The sequence below is a fragment of the Gossypium hirsutum genome, chromosome A06, assembly GCF_007990345.1.
Source record: "Gossypium hirsutum isolate 1008001.06 chromosome A06, Gossypium_hirsutum_v2.1, whole genome shotgun sequence".
NCBI lineage: Eukaryota > Viridiplantae > Streptophyta > Magnoliopsida > Malvales > Malvaceae > Gossypium > Gossypium hirsutum.
Genome location: NC_053429.1, coordinates 5,020,427 through 5,039,140, shown reverse-complemented (window position 1 = coordinate 5,039,140; position 18,714 = coordinate 5,020,427). Strand labels below are relative to the sequence as shown.

The 18,714-nt window shown below is 37.7% G+C and overlaps 1 non-coding gene across 1 annotated transcript; it reads left to right on the top strand.

Annotated features, from left to right (window-relative positions):
* The first annotated feature begins 1,346 nt into the window (after nucleotides 1–1,346).
* LOC121231765 (small nucleolar RNA R71) lies at nucleotides 1,347–1,452 on the top strand. Its single transcript, XR_005929820.1, has one exon. It is a non-coding gene; the product is annotated as a small nucleolar RNA R71 (small nucleolar RNA).
* Nucleotides 1,453–18,714: the final 17,262 nt, after the last annotated feature.

Here is an 18,714-nt window from a genome sequence, read left to right as displayed (position 1 = left end):
CAAAATCCACTGGGAATATAAATTTATCTACTTTTACTAGAACATCTTCAATTATACCCTTAGGAACTCTAAGGGTTTTGTCAGCCAATTGTATGCTCATCCTAGTTTGCTTGGGCTTCCCAAGACCTAGTTGTTTAAACATTGTAAAAGGCATGACATTTATACTTGCCCCTAAATCAGCTAATGCATTATCAACGGTTAAACTACCAATTAAACAAGGGATAGTGAAACTCCCTGGATCCTTTAGTTTGTTGGGTAGTTTGTTTTGAAGGATAGCTGAGCACACTGCATTCAGTTTAACGTGCGATGATTCGTTTAACTTCTGTTTATTCGTTAGTAGCTCTTCCAAAAATTTAACGGCGTTTGGCATCTGCGATAAAGCTTCAAGAAATGGTAAGTTAATGTGTAATTTCTTTAAGAGTTTAAGAAACTTACCGAATTGCTCGTCTGACCGATCTTTCTTTAGTACGTTTGGGTATGGGATGCGAGGCTTGTATTCTTTGATGTCTGACTTGTTTTTGCTTACCTCTACCTTACCTTTATTCACCTCAGGTTCCTCGTTTGTTCTTGGGTTGTCTTTGGTTAATGCTTCCTCATCTATTGTACTCACGGCATGAATTTGCTCTTTTAGATTGGTCTCAGTGTTACTTGGAAGTCCACCTTGTGGTCTTGTTGACATTAGCTTGGCAAGCTGGCCTATTTGAGTTTCAAGTCCTTGAAAAGATGCTTTCTGGTTCCTTAGTGCTATTTCGGTATTTTGGAAATGGGTTTCTGACATGGCCATGAATTTGGTAAACATCTCTTCAAGATTGGGCTTTTGCTATTGTTGCTGCTGTGGCTGCTGAAATACTGGAGGAGGCTATTGCCTTTGGTTTCCTTGTCCTCCTCATGAGAAATTTGGGTGATTTTTCCAACCTGTATTATAAGTGTTACTATAAGGATTAATTTGAGGTCGAGAATTGTTACCCAAATAGTTGGCTTGTTCAGTTTCTGTGCTATGGCCATAGAATGGATAGTCTGGATTGAACATGTTCCTTTGCGTCGCGTCATACCGCATCACCTGTTGTGCCTGCGTAGAACAAATAAAATTATCAAACTTTTTATTTAGAAGTTCTACTTGGTTAGTAAGCATGGTGACATCATCAATATTATAAACTCTTGCAGCTTTTGTTGGCTTTGTCCTCATGACTTGCCACTGATAGTTATTTAATGACATTTCTTCAATAAATTCATAAGCTGCTTCAGGTGTTTTATTGTTAATCGTTCCTCCTGCGGCTGCATCAATCATTTGTCGAGTTGATGGGTTCAAACTGTTGTGGAAGGTTTGAACTTGTAGCCACAAAGGTAGTCCGTGATGAGGGCATCTCCTCAAAAGATCCTTGTATCTCTCTCAGGCATCGTAAAGTGTTTCTAAATCCATCTGCACAAAGGAAGAAATATCGTTTTGTAATTTAGCTGTTTTAGCAGGAGGAAAATATTTAAGTAAAAAATTTTCTGTCATCTGTTCCCATGTAGTGATTAATCCTCGTGGTAAAGAATTTAACCACTGTTTGGCTTTATTCCTTAAAGAGAATGGAAATAGCCTTAGTCGTATGGCATCATCAGAAACGCCATTAATTTTGAAAGTATCGCACAATTCCAAAAAGTTTGCTAAATGTACATTGGGATCTTCATCCTGTAAACCATCAAATTGCACAAATTGCTGAATCATCTGAATGGTGTTAGGTTTTAATTCAAAATTATTAGCAGCAATAGCAGGTCTAACAATACTTGTTTGAGTATCAACCAAACTAGGTTTAGCATAATCATACATAGTACGAGGAGCTTTATCTGGTCTTGCGAGTAATGCCGAAGGCGGTTGAATGTTTTGATTTGCATCCATTTCTTCTGTAGGTTCTGGCTCTTGTTCTGGATAATGCAGGCTTCGTCTAATTTCTTTGCGGTTTCTGCGAACTGTGGCTTCTAAATCTTCGTCAAAAAGTAGTGGTCCTGTTGGGTTGTTTCTAGTCATAAACTAGAAAAACCTAGATGAATAAAAAGAAAAGAAGATAAAAATAAATAAATAAATAAATAAATAAAAATAAATATATATAGTAATGGCTAAAGTAATAGAAATCGAGTTTTCGTAATATTTTAGTTCCCCGGCAACGGCGCCAAAAAATTTGATATGCGTGATATGAAGTAATAAAATTTATAAAGAACTTGATCACACCAAAACTAACTAATATCACGACGTTAAGGCTAGCGCACCTATCGAACAGTAGTATAGCTTAGTGGCAAGACCGAGTTATCGTACCCAAGGGAACCAAAAGTACTATTACTTACTTCCTTTTTATTATCTAGCCTAAAAATAAGAGAAGATTGTTTAAACTAATTCTAAAACTAAACTAAGAACGCACAAAGAGTAAATTGGGAAACTTTTAGGGAAAAGCTGATTGATATGGACAATACTCAAGGGAGAATCCACCTAGACTTCACTTGTTATTGGTTCTTGAGCTAGATGATTTATTCACTTGACTTGATCCGTAGAGATCCCTAATTTATGCTAAACCCTCCGTCGAGGTGAAGAGCAACTAGGCCTAAGTTGTTAATTAAAGTTCCTTTATTAATTAACTCCCTAGGTTGCATTAATTCGATCTATGGCTCCCCATATTAGGTTTGACCCTAATCCGACAGATTTATGTCACCCTATGTCTAGGGTTGCATGCAACTCCGCTTAATTATGGTAGATCTACTCTTATCACAGGGACTTTTGCTCCTCTACTCTAAGCACATCTGTTTCTTGAATTAATACCTAGGTTTATTAACACAAGAATTAATCACACATAATTAAGAACAACTCAAGTACTTATCATATAACTCAAGAATAAATAATAACAAGATTTGTCTTAGGTTTCATCCCCCTCAAGTATTTGAAGGGTTTAGTTTATAATAAAGAAAGAAAACATCTCAGAAGATATAAAATAACAAAACATAAAAGAACCTAAAAACCCTGAAAGAATTTAAGGAGATCCTCTATATTGCTTCAGAATTTCGGCTTCTGGGATGAATCAATCGACTATCCCTTGGAGTAATCCCTTGCTTCTACTCTCTGTATTTGCAGAAAAAAATATTTCCCTTAACAGGGAAATAAGCACCCCCTTAGAGTTGCCTCCTAGGGTCTTTATATAGAGCTTTGGGGAGCCTTTCTTAGCTTCAAAGTATCTCAATTCGAGTGAAATTCCTCGTCCTCACGACTAGAACACGCTCGTGTGCCACACCCGTGTACTTTGACAACAGGCCGTATGAGATTCTGTTGATTGGGACACGGCCGTGTGGCCTGGCCGTACTTGTCGGGGCTGGACCGTATGATCTTCATGTGGCACGGCCGTGTGCCATGGCCGTGTGGTAATTCTTTGGGCTGTGCGTTTTCACATTTTGGCCTATTTTCTCCGGTTTTTGGTCCATTTTTGTTCTCTTCTCTTCCCTATGCTCTCCTGAGTATAAGATATGAAAAAGAAAGATTAAGAGCACCAATTCTCACTAAATTGATAATAATTCATCCAAAATATAGGCTAAACATGAGGTAAAAATATGTATAAATTAGCGTTTATTATAACACCACAAACCTGGCCTAGACATTATGGCCGAATCTGACGATGCAACATGAGAGTGTTTTTGGAAAACGCTTTTCGCTACGTGAAAACAGTTTCAGTTATTATCTTTAATTTAGTTTAGAGTCATATCTCAAATCGCAGAAGCTTTCAAAACCAATTTAATTTACGAAAAACCTTAGATATTTCGAGAAAACCATTCTTTAGCATTGCAGTTCTAAAATTTGAATTCACAGTTCAAATCCCAAATCGAAACTGAAAGTCCAAAGTCCAAGATTACATCCAGAATTCCCAAAATAATTAAGAAGGAACGAAATAAAATGTTTACACTATAAAACCCATAAGTGGAAAGCTGGGGTCACCATCGAGTTCTCCGCTGCACCAGTCCAACTATTGCTGGGGATTCCCTCGATGGATAAAGCAAAAAAGGATGAGTTTCACAACTCAGTGTGTACATCCCCATAGTTCAACATGCATACAGATAGATATTAAAAAATAGTCATAATTCGGGCCTGAGCCTTTTACAGAATCAGCATGAGCTTTAGCCCACTCAGAAACAGAATCAGATGCATATATATAAAGTTGGACCTTAGCCGATAAAGTCAGATATAGCATGCAATAGATCAGATATACAGAAAAATATGCCCACCAACCTGTACACCAACTCCGTTCGACCCAACACACCATGTAGGGATAAAATCGGCCCACCCATCTCTGCACACTAAATATGGGATAATATCGAGCCATCAAACCCTACACACCATAAGGTACCGCAATGCAGCACACGTCATAAATATGCAACTTAGCTGCCAGACAACAGGCTTATGAAGCCTTTCAGATACTTCTTTCACTTCATCGAACCCACCTAATGCAATGCAGCATACAAACATGGCATGCTAATAAATAGATTAACAGACATATACCAATATACAGAACAGAACATATATACATGCTAACTAGCATATGCGTTAATCATACATCACATAATCAGATCAGATCTACAGAAATTAGTGGTTTAAGTAATGCTTACCAACCCTATAACTGGTCACAGTCGACTTGGGGGACCCATGCAACCTTATAGAACATTTCAGAAAAATGGGCTCACACGCCCATATGACATGCCCGTATAGGCCCACACACCCATGTGGCCCACACGGCCTGACCCAAATTCTCACACGCCTATGTGGTTCACTCGTGTGTGCCCACACGCCCATGTGGCCCACACGGCCCAATTGGTCGAGCCCGTATCTCGTACACGGCCTCGCCGATCATCACACGGTAATGTCGTGCGCCCATGTTGCATGCACACGGCCTGATTTGTCGATCACACAGTCGTATATCGCCATATTGCCTACCACACGAGCAGTTCACACGCCCGTGTAGCATCGACAATTTACTTTTCGGCTTTCATCGAATCTCGTTTTCTATGTAATCGGAGTACACACCTGGTATCGATTCGAAGCTAATGCAACCACAAACACTCCAGAACCTAATATTGAACAATATGTCGCTTAGTTAGTCATTTAAATCAAGTTTTTAAGAACGAGAAAATCTCAAAAGTTAACAATGTCCGTACCTATAATGATCAACGGCAATTCTTTGCTGTCTAAAGTGCCGTTTTAGTAATCTACAGTGCCTAGATTGTCTCCTAAATAAAAAAAAAGTCTCTTAACCACTCAACAAACACAAAAACGAGACAAAAAGCACTCTAACACTTATCGAATTTGTACCAAACGCAGAGCTAAGTAACGATGATGAAAAATGACTAAAAACTAATACTAAAATAAAGCAAAAATCGGCAGCAACAGGGGATTTTTAGCTGAAAAGAAAAAGAAAATAGAGAAAATATGGAGAGGAAATTTGCAGGGAAAATTCGACAGGGAGAAAGAAGAGAATGATTTGGGTTACTCTCAAATCCCTTGTTTTGCTCCCACTAAACCTCAGTTGTTGCAATCACTCAGTATCCCAAGCCAACTCAAACACTCCCACGGCATTAGTAGCAAAAATAATGCCTTCATTCAGACTCGAACCCAAGACCTCCCTTACTTCCACACTTTATTTAACCACTAGACTAATAAGCCCATTTTTGCAAGCTTTTCCAACCAATTACTTATAAGCCCTATAACCTAAGACAATGCTTCATACATATAAAAACCAAAATTTTTCTCAAGTTAAGGTTTGAACTCAGGGCCTCTCATACACACCCAGAACACTTAACCATTGAAGCAGATACACAATTATGTCAATTAATCACAAAAGTTGAAACTTAAAATTTGGGGTGTTACAACTCTACCCCCTAAAAGAAAATTTCGTCCTCGAAATTTACCTGATAAGAAAACGTGAAGATACTACTGACGTATCGAATCCTCTGACTCCCAAGTAGACTCCTCAGTGCTATGATTCCACCACAGCACCTTCACTAAAGGGATGGATTTCCTATGCAGAACTTTAACGTCGCAATCCAAAATCTAAACTAGCTCTTTCTCAAAAGCCAGATCTGATCGAACCTCAATTTCCTTCACAGGCACAATGTGTGTGGGATCAGAATAGTAGCGTCTCAACATCGAAACGTGGAACACATCATGTATAAGATCCAAATCTAGAGGTAGCTCTAACTGATATGCGACTGGTCCTACTCAATTCAGAATTCGGTACGGTCCAATAAACCAATGACTCAACTTACCCTTGCAACTGAATCTCAACACCTTCTTCCATGGCGAAAACTTAAGAAAAATCATGTCTCCCACAAAATATTCAATGTCTTTCCTCTTCAAATCAGCATAGGACTTCTGTCTATCAGACGCTGATTTCAGTCGATCTCGAATCAAACAGACTTTATCCTTAGTATCTGATATAACTCCTGACCCAGAACACGTCACTCACCTAACTCAGTCCAACATAAGGGAGTACGACACTTACGATCATATAGTGCCTCGTACAGTGCCATCTGTATACTAGACTGATAGCGATTATTGTAAGCGAACTCTGTTAACGATAAGTTCTCCTCCCAACTACCTTAGAAATCTATAATGCAACCCCTCAACATGTCCTCCAGTATCTGGATCACCCTCTCTGACTGACCATCTGTCTGAGGATGGAAAACAGTACTGAAGTCTAATCTCAAACCTAAAGCCTCGTAAAGCTTCTACTAGAACCAAGACGTAAACCGAAGATCCCTATAAAAAACGATCGAAAGAAGAACCCCATGAAGTCTCACTATCTCCGAGATGTAAAGTTTAGCCAAATTCTGCAGGGAGAAGTCTGTCCTGACCAGAATGAAATGTGCAGTCTTGGTCAATCGATCCACGATAACAGAAACGGAATCCTTCTTAGTGGGTGTTAGAGCTAGCCCACTAACGAAGTCCATCGTTACTCGCTTTCATTTCCACATCGGTATCTTAACCGGCTGTAGTAAACCGGAAGGTAACTAATGTCCAGCCTTAACCTACTGACACGTCAAACAGCCAGCAACAAAGTTGGTAACCTCACGTTTCAACCCTGGCCACCAATACAACTCTCGCAAGTCTCGGTACATTTTATTTCCAACGGGGTGCATAGCATAAGAGCTACTATGTGCCACTCTCATAATCGACTGTCTTAAGTCCTCATCGTTCGGCACACAGATCTGTCCTCGAAAATACAATACCCAATCATCATTAATCTTAAAATCTGAACTGATCCCACTCTCCACTTGACGGAACCTCAACTCAAGAGACTTATCTCACTTATATTTATCATTGATGTTATCAATCTATGTCGGTCTTACTTGTATCTCGGCCAATAGACTCCCATCATCAAATAAACTAAGCCGAGCGAACATCGCTATCAAGTCAGTTATAGCCCTACAGCTTAACGCATCAACCACCACATTGGCCTTACCAGGATGATACTCAATACAGCAGTCGTAATCCTTAAGCAGTTTAACCCATCGATGCTGCCTAAGGTTTAAATCCTTATGAGTGAGGAGATACTTGAGGCTCTTATGGTCAGTGTAGATGGTGCACTTCTCACTGTACAGATAGTACCTTTAGATCTTAAGAGCAGAGACTACTGCCGCCAACTCCAAATCGTGCGTCAGATAATTAACCTTATAAGTCTTGAGCTGCCGAGATGCATCAGCAATAACTTTACCGTCTTGCATCAGAACATAACCCAAACCCACATGTGATGCATCATTGAAAACCACAAAATCCTTACTAGATTCAAGTTGAATCAGAACAGGAACCTGACTAACACAGTCTTGAGCTTATCAAAGCTCTCCTGCTGTGCATCAGTCCATACGAAAGGAACTCCCTTACGCAAAAGCTTAGTCAATGGAGTTGCGATCAAGGAGAACCTCTCTATGAACCGTCTATAACATCTTGTTAGCCTTAGAAAACTGCGAACCTCAGACACATTCTTTGGTTGTTTCCAATCCAACACAGCCTCAACCTTAAAAAGGATCATTCTAATCCCCTCTGCAAAAACTACATGTTCTAGAAATGTCACTTTTAGAAGCCAGAATTCACACTTACTGAACTTGGTATACAACTGCTTCTCACGAAGAATCTACAGTACCAATCACAAATGCATATGGAGCTCATCCTTGATCTTAGAATATCCCAAGATGTCGTCGATGAATACTACCACAAACTGATCTAAGTAGGGCTGAAACACTCAATTCATCAAGTCCATAAATGTCGATGGTGCATTAGTCAACCCAAAGGGTATAACTAGGAACTCGTAATATTCATTCTGAGTCCTAAATGTCGTCTTATACACATCGGCCTCCTTTACTCTCAACTGATGGTAGCCTAACCGCAGATCGATCTTTGAGAACACTGAAGCCCCTCTGAACTGATCGAATAAGTCATCTATCCTCAGAAGTGGATACTTATTCTTGATTGTTAATTTATTCAACTGACAGTAATTGATACACATCCTCATTGTACCGTCCTTTTTCTTTACAAACAGAATATGTACTCCCTATGGAGATACACTTGGCTAAATAATCCATGATCTAACAACTCTTGTATTTGAGCCTTAAGTTCAGTCAGCTCTTTTGGTGCTATACGACTGGAGCTACACCAAGAATCAACTCGATACCAAATTCTACCTTTCGGTTCGAAGGCAATCCCGAAAGTTCCTTTGGAAATACATCTAGAAAGTCTCTTACAGTTCTGGTATCCTTAACTGAAGAGTCCACAAAATCAAAAATACTGATGTAGGCCAGATATGCCTCACATCCTTTCCTCACTAACTTTTCTGCTGCCAACACAGAAATCACATTAGTTAGATAATCCTGTTGTTCTCCAATTACAACTACTTCATTATCCTCCACGGTCCTCAGAACCACTATTTTCGTCATACAGTCCATACTCACTCGGTGTTTAACTAACCAGTCCATGCCCAGAATTATGTCGAACTCCCCAAACAGAAGCTCCATCAGATCAGTCAGAAATACCATCTTTTGGACTTCCAACGGAATGTCCTTAAACAATTTACTCACTATAATAGGCTGTCCCAACGGACTTACCACAGTTATTTCACTCGAAGTGCTCTCAGACGGTAACCACAAGGTTTCAAACACGGTACTAGCTACAAAAAATTGTGTAGAACCTATGTCTATCAATGCAAAGTATGGTACATTAAAAATTAAAAACGTACCCGTGATGACGTCTGGAACATCTCTATCATCACGATGACGAGCAGTGTCAACCAAAACAGGCTGCCTCGCCTTAATCGACCCAGCACCTCTGCCCTGTGTTCTCTACCCTCGGCCCACACCATTACCACCCCTCGCTTGTCCTCAGCCCCTAGGTAGCTGCTGAACCACTCTCGGCAGCTATACAGTCCTATTAACCGGAGCTTGTATCTGATTAGCTCTCAATGAGCAGTTTTTAACTCGATGCTCAGTAGACTCACATCTAAGACAAGCCCCATTAGTCCTCCAACACTTACCCGGAAGACGCCTATTACAGAGCTAGTAGATCTCCACCCTCATCGGTGCAATAGTAGGCCCAACTCTCACGGGCTCATCAGACTTAACCTTTTTCCTATGCCTCATCCCAGTATTCGAAGGCTCAGCATCTTTCTTAGCCTTTCTTCTGTCTCGATTTTAGTGCTCAGCGCGCTTACCCTCATCAGCAATCTTAGCTTTCTCCACCAGTACTGAGAAATCCCGCTTCCTCTGAGGAACTATCAAAACCTGAAGCCTATCTTCAAAACTATCCTCAAACCGGACACAACACTCATACTCAGTTGCCACCATGCCTCGCGCCTAGCGGCTCAACCTCAGAAATTCAACCTCATACTCGGCCAGTGAACGATCTCTCTGAGTGAAATTCAGGAACTCACGTCGTCTCGCATCAATATAATTGGCTCCCACATACTTACTCTGAAAGCCGTCTTAAACAGATTCCATGTCAGTTTAACGGGCTGAGTGCATTCCTTAACCGTCAACCACCACTGATACGTTTCATCGCGAAGCAGAGATATAGCCCCCTTAAGCTTTTGCTCAGCAATAAAATCCAAATCATCCATAATGCGTTCTGTGGCCTCCATCCAGTACTTGGCCATGTTAGGAGCAACTCCAGCGATGCCCCTAAATACCTTAGCCCCATTGGACCGAAATCGTTCTGTAATTGACCCACGGTCTCCAAAACTAGTGTTGGGCCCAGTGACCCTCTCTAAAATTTGTAATATAGCTTGGGACAGTGCGTCGTCCCCAACCGCACAATTATGAGACCTAGTCCCAGACCTAGTCTCAATAACAGGGGATATCAGCGTCTCGCTAGTATCCAAATTTAGAATCGTATCAGATGCGAAAGATTCAGCTCGACCCCTCTACGGCCCCTACCACGGCCTCTATTACCCCGTCCACGAGTACCACACGCGCTCATCGTATTTTTAGATTAATCTGTATTAACAGTTTTATGCAAATCAGTTTACAGTTTTGATAATTATTAACAAATATTTTATACAGTAAAATTATCAAAATATTCATAGTTTGTTGTTGAAAGGTCACAGTTTGCTACAGTTTTCAGTTTACACTACATAGAGTGTTTTAGTAAGGTTTACTACCTATAGTAGTTTCATAGCATGTTAACAGTAATTTCAGACAAATCCAAGCAGAATTTTAAGATATTCTAAGTACGCTATCATATAATTCTAAATAGAGATTTAGAAACTTATAGGATCGGCACCGGAGACTCGATTTACCATTTATTTATCAAAAACATTTCAAAACATTTTACAAATCATCATTCATTATTTTTTTAAATAATTTTTTTACCGCTCAAATCTACAGCTGAGTTTTTGCAAACCTGGCTCTGATACCATTAAATGTAACACCTTAAACTTGGCCTAGACTTTATGGCTGAATCTAGCGATGCCATATGAGACTTTTTGGAAAAATCTTTTTGCTACGTGAAAACCGTTCCAATTATTATCTTTAATTTAGCTAGAGTCATATTTCAAATCACGAAAACTTTCAAAACTAATTTAATTTACAAAAAACCTTAGTTATTTCGAAAAAACTATTCTCTATGGTTGCAGTTCTAAAATTCGAATTCACAGTTCAAATCCCAAATCAAAATCGAAATTTTAAGTCCAAGATTACGTCCAGAATTCCAAAAATAATTAAGAAGGAACGCAATAAAATGTTTAAACTATAAATCCCATAAGAGGAAAGCTGGGGTCACCATCAAGTCCTCTGCTGCACTAATCCAACTACTGCTGAGGATTACCTAGACAGATAAAGCAGAAAAGGGTGAGTTTCACAACTTAGTGTGTACATCCCCACAGTTCAACATGCATACAGATAGATATCAGAAAATAGTCATACTTCAGGCCTGAGCCCTTTATAGAATCGGTGTGAGCTTTAGCCCACTTAAAAACAGAATCAGATGCATATATATATAGTTGGGCCTTAGCCCACGAAGTCAGATATAACATACAACAGATCAGATATACAAAAAAATATGCCAACCAACCCTGCACACCAACTTCGTCCGACCCAACACATCATGTGGGGATAAAATCGACCCACTCATCCCTACACACTAAATATGAGGATAATATCGACCCATTCAACCCTACACACCATAAGGTACCGCAATGCAGCACTCGTCATAAATATGCAGCTTAGCTGCCAGACAACAGGCTTATGAAGCCTTTTAGATACTTCCTTCACTTCATCAAACCTACCCCAATGCAATGCAGCATACAAACATGGCATACTAATAAACAGATTAACAGACATATACCCATATACAGAACAGAACATATATACATGCTAACTAGCACATGCGTTAATCATACATCACATAATCAAATCAGATATAGAAATTAGAGGTCTAAGTAACACTTACCAACCCTATAACCGGTCACAGTCGACGTGGGTGACCCGTGCAACCTTACAGAACGTTTCAGAAAAATGGGCTCACACGCCCATGTGACATGCCTGTGTGGGCCCACACGGCCTAAATCAACCTTAGCTGTGTGGATCATACAGCTGGGCCCAAATTTCTACACGCCCGTGTGGTTCACTTGTGTAGGCCCACAAGCCCGTGTGGCGCACACGACCCAATTAGTCAAGCCTGTGTCTCGCACACAGCCTTGCCGGTCATCACACGGTAGTGCCGTGCGCCCGTATCGCATGCGCACGACCTGATTCGTCGACCACACGGCCATGTATCGCCACATGACCTACCACACGGGCAGTCCACACGCCCATGTGGCGTCGATAGTTTACTTTTCAAATTTTTTCGAATCTCGTTTTCTATGTAATCAGAGTACACACCTGGTATCGATTCAAAGCTAACGCAACAACGAACACTTCAGAACCTAATATCGAATAACACGTCCCTTAGTTAGTCACTTAAACCAAGTTTTTAAGAACAGGCAAATTCTAAAAGTTAATAATGTCCATACCTCTAACGATCAATGGCAGTTCCTTACTTTCTAAAGTGTCATTTTAGCAATCCACAGGGCCTAGATTGTCTCCTAAATAGAAAAAAGTCTCTTAACCATTCAAAAAATACAAAAAAAGACAAAAAGCACCCCAACACTTACTGAATTCGTGCCAAACGTAGAGATAAGTAACGATGACGAAAAAAGACCAAAAACTAATATTAAAATAAAGTAAAAATCAGCAGCAACAGGGGATTTTGGTTGGAAAGAAAATGAAAATAGAGAAAAAATGGACAGTGGAAATTTGTAGGGAAAATTCGGCAGGGAGAGAGAGTGGAATGATTTGGGTTACTCCCAAATCCCTTGTTTTGCTCCTACCAAACATCAGTTGTTGCAAACACTCAGTATCCCAAGCCAACTCAAACACTCTCACAGCATTAGTAGCAAAAATAATGCCTTCATTCAGACTCGAACTTAAGACCCCCCTCATATCCACACTCTACTTAATCACTAAACCAGCAAGCTCATTTTTGCAAGCTTTTCCAACCATTTACTTATAAGCCTTATAACCTAAGACAATGCTTCATACATATAAAAACCAAATTTTTTCCCAAGCTAAAGTTTGAACTCAGGGCCTCTCACACACACCCAGAATACTTAACCACTAAAGTAGATACACAATTATGCCAATTAATCACAAAAGCTGAAATATAAAATTTGGAGCTTTACACAACTAGCTTATACTTACCAGATTATCTTTCAAACCTTCCACCAACAGTACATTCTTCAGCCTAGGCAAACCAGGAGCATCGAGAGTACCTTTCCAAAGAATATTGTCTTTCTTCCTCTCACCAAAAGCAGCTCAACCATTTGGGCATTCTTCAAAATCAATACGAAAGTTTTGATTCCCAGTCATGTGTCTGGGACACAATACTAAACATCTTCATGAGAAATCTTTAAAGATCTATGAGCTACAAGCAAACACTATGGTTACTTCTTCCTTCAAACCTGTTTATGCTTTTTTAGATTTGAGTGGCTGTGTGCAGTGGGCACTTCAGCTAGCACTAAACGTTTCCACCTCAAATCTTGATTATCAGTAATGGAAAATGATTCTGGAATGAATATGTACCTTATTCTCAATCTTGATTATCATATCCTTGGTTAAACTGTCACCTATTTTACCTTGTTTGGATCATTTCACAAACACTGCAAGACTTTCCATTATTGGTTTCCTTTTGTCAACAAGTCCTAGTCCTTTCCTTCCTGGATCCCTTCTACCAATGACAAGTATTCCATTGAGTTTGCTGCTCCTGCTACTCCTAGCATTGAACTTCTCTAGAGCCAATTTAGTTTTAGCCAACTCCTTTTTAGTGTTAACAAGATTGTCCAACTTTTTTGTCAATAAAGACTCCTTAGCCTCAACTTGTTTGATCAACTTTCCATTTTGTTCTTTCAATTGAGCATTTTTTTGTCCAATTTCAAATTCAACTCATATACATGTAACACCTTATACCTAGTCCAGTCGTTGAACTTGAGCTACAGGATGCTACAACAGAAAACCGAAACATTCACAAACAAATTAGTCAATAACATTCAATAAATTCATATATACAAACTGAGTTCAGGTTAAGCATACATTATAATCAAAACTGAGTCCCAATCGGGATTATGAAAGCCATTAAACAAGCTTAGAACTAAATCGGGATCATTTTAAAACTTTTACAAAAAGATAGGAAAGATAGTAAAACTGGGGTCACACAACCGTGTGATATGGTTGAGGTCGTGTAGTGTTATCACACAGCCGCATCCCCAAGGCATGTAGCTCTTTATTGTCGTGTAATCCAAGGTCACACGACCGTATCACTAGCCTGTGTAACATACTGTAACCATGTGAATCACCCTGCACTTAAATTAAACAGACTACACAGTTGTGCCTGCACTCGTGTATGGCACACGGCAATGTAGCAGGTCGTGTCACAGATTGTGTGTACCTAAAGTGCCTTCCATAACAAGCAAATATAACCTAGGTTCTTTTAAGCCTCAAGTCATGCAATAGACCCTTGGTTAACCTATTAAAAGACACGAAAATATACGAAATTGCAACATAATTCATTCAATCTGAGTGCCTAACCAATATGCCACATTTGGCACCATAATTCAACCATTAAATAACAACTATTCCTTACAATTCATGTTGTAATAGCCCGATTTTCAGTGGTGTCAAAAACAGTGGTTTGAGGCCACCAAATCCGGTGAGTAAGCTCATAAATTTTATTATTTAATATTTACGAGTTAAATATGGTTTTAAAAAATATTTTTGAATTGGTAATTTATGTTTTATAATGAATTATTAGGTTCGAGTAGTAAAATTCTAGGATCAAGTGGTTTTAGAAAGTGAGGAATCGGGACTTCGTTTCTATAAATCGAGCTGTATATATTTTTATAAATATTTACGAAGTGGCATTAAGGTGGTATTAAAGTTTCATTGAAAAATTTTAACTTTTTGATATTTAATTAATTAAAAAGGATTAAATTGTAACAGATGTAAATTTTAATCATTATTTGATTAAATGGGTAATTTTTAAAGGAAAAGAGACTTAAATGGTACTTAAACTATGGTCAAAGTTTCCAAGCGGTGGTGTTATGATTGATTCCACTAGCTTTTGGATTAGTTGTTCTTTTAGTCCTAATAAGTTTGGGATTAAATTTTAAATGAGTTTATTTAGTTAGAATTTAATTAAATTGAAGGATCAATTATGAAATTAAACCTTCCTTTGACGGTAATTGTGCCATATATTTATGTGATGGACAAAAATGGGCATAGATTTGGTGTTTTAAATTAATTATTAACCAAGGGTAATATGGTAATTTGATGGATTAAATTCAATTAATATAAAAACATAAGAAAAAAAAGGTAGGGTTATCATCTTCTTCCCCAATTACAACCGAAAGCTTCCATGAAAATAGAAGCTAGGGTTTGGCCAAGCTTTAAAATCTAATCGGTAAGTGATTTTTGTCCCGTTTTTAATAAATTTTATGTTTTTGAAATCGTTGCAATTAGATTTAGCTATCTTGTACCTTTGATTTTGAAATTATTAAAGATTTTGAAATTTTCCATTAATGAACCTTGTGATTTTTTATATTAATTGTTATTTAAAAGTATTTTATTAAGTTATTTTTGATGAATTTTCTGATTAGGGACTAAATTGTTGAAATAGTATAAGTACAATGGTATGTTGTGAAATTATTGCAAACATGGGTTCTATATAATGCCGTGAATATTCAGCTAGCTTGGATTTGTACTAAAAATGGTAAATTTGCATGTTTTGGGTTCAAGGACTAAATTGAATAAAAGTAAAACTTTAGAGGTAATTTTGTAAAAATGTTAAAAAACCAAATTACCTTAAATGAATTATTTTATTTTCCAAATTAATATATTGAATGAAATTATTAATTTAGATTAAGATCGAATAGAAAATCGAGGAAAATGGATAATTACCAAAATGCCCCTAAATTTTGGTATTTTTGTAATTTAGCCAGGTAAGTTCGTATGAAGTGTGTTCTGTATAATTTTGATTGCAGTGAGTGTTAATAGGCGATTATATTGTGATGAAATTAATAAATATATGTTAGCATGCAAGTTGTCGTGTTATGAAACGACGTAAATTCAATGACGTACGATGATTATCGAGTCCCGTTTGAACCTTAGAAATTCGAAGGATACAAATGACATGTCATTAAGGTTCCCAATTAGGTTGTAATCCCGCATCTGTTGCGGACACATCACAGTTCTCTTGAGCTTCCCGATATTTGGCTTGCAAGAGCTTCCCGATATACGGCTTGAATGAGCTTCCTGTTTACATGCTTGTATAAGCATACAAGTACATGAATTGATGGATTATAGATTTCTACACTTCGTGTGTACTACCCGTGTATCCAATGATATTCTAATGGTTCGAAGGGCAATATTCTGTTACGAGACGATATGAGTTCGATACGAACTAATACTTGTATATACATGAAATATATATTAATATATTGAAATGGATGATTTATGTATATGAAAAAACGGAAAGAGAATGATATGTATTATGACATGTAAATGTGTAAATATCATTGATATGTTGATACATGAAAATTATGTTAGTTAAGATGAGTAATAAACTCAAGTGTGACATGTTGAGAAAATAAGTTTATCAATGTTGAATTTATATGAAATATATTCAAGTACACTAATAAGTGTTGTTGTTTGATGCTTAGGCAAGTGCCAAGCTATTGGTTGAATGGTAATATCTTTATTTATGTGATGCATTGAAAGGGTAAGTACTCAAATGAAAATATGCTAGTGCTCATGAAAGAGTGGTAAGGTTTAAGTTAAACAATTTCTTATGAAATGACTTATCATGTGATTAATTTGAAAAAGGCTATGTTTAAATGCACTAACTTGTGGCTATGGTTGAATGATATGTTTATGATTGGTGTGTTATGCATATGGAATGAGTGTGGAAAGTAAAGAAATGAAAATGAAAATAAAGAAATTTGAAAAAGTTAAAGTTGTTTAAAATTCTACTATGCTAGGAATAATATGTATAAGTGATGTCATGGATTTATTCACCTTGTGAATTGTTGAATATAACTTCACGAGTATTGCGGTATCAATATTGGATTATTCTTGATGTGTATAAATTTCATATTTGAAATGAATTAATATGATTAAAGTTTATACGAGCTTACTAAACATTTATTGCTTACGTAGTTGTTTTCCTTTACTTTTCAAATTATCGGAAGCTCAATTGAGTTGGAAGCTTGTCAGAGTTATATCACACTATCTATCGGTTCTATCAGTACTTTTGAATGTTTTGATTTTGGTTATAATGGTATGTATAGGTTATTTTTGGCTAACTGTTGGCCTATATGTGTTTTGTTGAGTTTAGCCACTCATTTGGCTTATGTTTTGGTATTTTGATATGTGCATAATTTGCCATGAAATGTTTATGAGTGGAATGATTTGTGGTTGAATGATGAAAGGTAAAATAGTAGTTGAAAATACATATAAGGTACGTTTTATAAGTTGGTGTGATTTGGTACTATGCTATAATAAGTGTATATGTATTTGTTGCTATTGAATAAGTGGGACAATTGGTACCAAATGGTAAGTTTTAGTAAATAATTTACATGTTGTGTATTAATGCAATTAGACATAAAAGTTGGTTGATTACTTGGTTACATGGATTATATGGTTAAACATATTTGTATTTTTCATTTAAGGTGCCTAAGGGTATATTGGTTGTATGTGAATATACTATATGTTTAAGGATTGCTTTTACTTGTTTTAGATGTCATAATATGACTTGTTTATATGCGCAATGTTAACTGAAGGTACATGCCTTGTTGTGTGAGAAAAATAGCTTATAAAATAGCCTATTTTCATCCATACGAATAGAGACACAGACGTGTGTCTCATCCATATGTGACACACGGGCGTGTGTCTCAGCTATGTGTGACACTGATGGGCGTTGAAACTACCAAAAGTAATTTCTAAAAAAACAACTCTAAATTGTAGTAAAGAGTGGTAGTAGGGTCAAGTCCACAGGGATTAGATATTGTAATCAACTTCTGCGTTCACTTATGAACATAATATTCATTGTGTCAAGCGTCGTGTCAAGAGTCATGCCCACGACTCCAAACGTACCTGCAACAAAATAAACAACTAAATCGGGAGAGTTTGAGAATGTTTAAGAAAGTAAATAATCTAATCAGCTTAAATAAACGATTGACTACTATTGAAAATAAATGTAAACTGGAAATAAATTCAAACTTGTGTAAACTGATAAAATAAGCCTTAGCCTTAGACTCGATAAATTTCATATCAAGAATCGATTCTTAAAAATTAATCTTCTCTTCCAAATGATAAGCTGGTTATAGTAGTTAAGAAAGTCCTAACCACCAATCCTTCCTTTCGTAGCTGGTTCCAGTATGACCTGCAAACCAACCCTTACCAATTATCTAACCGAGATGCACGTGTTCCCGACTCAAGATTCCAGCAGCCTTGCATTCTGAAGAACCCAACTCGAATCAACGACCTCAACCGCATGGGTAGTTTAAACTTGATCTCTTCTTCCTTATTTGTTCTCGGAAATTCGAATACAGCACGGCTGACTCAAATCTCCAACTGTCAATAAACATGACTCCGACCCAACGTGCACTTTAACTAGAAATTGAATTTAAT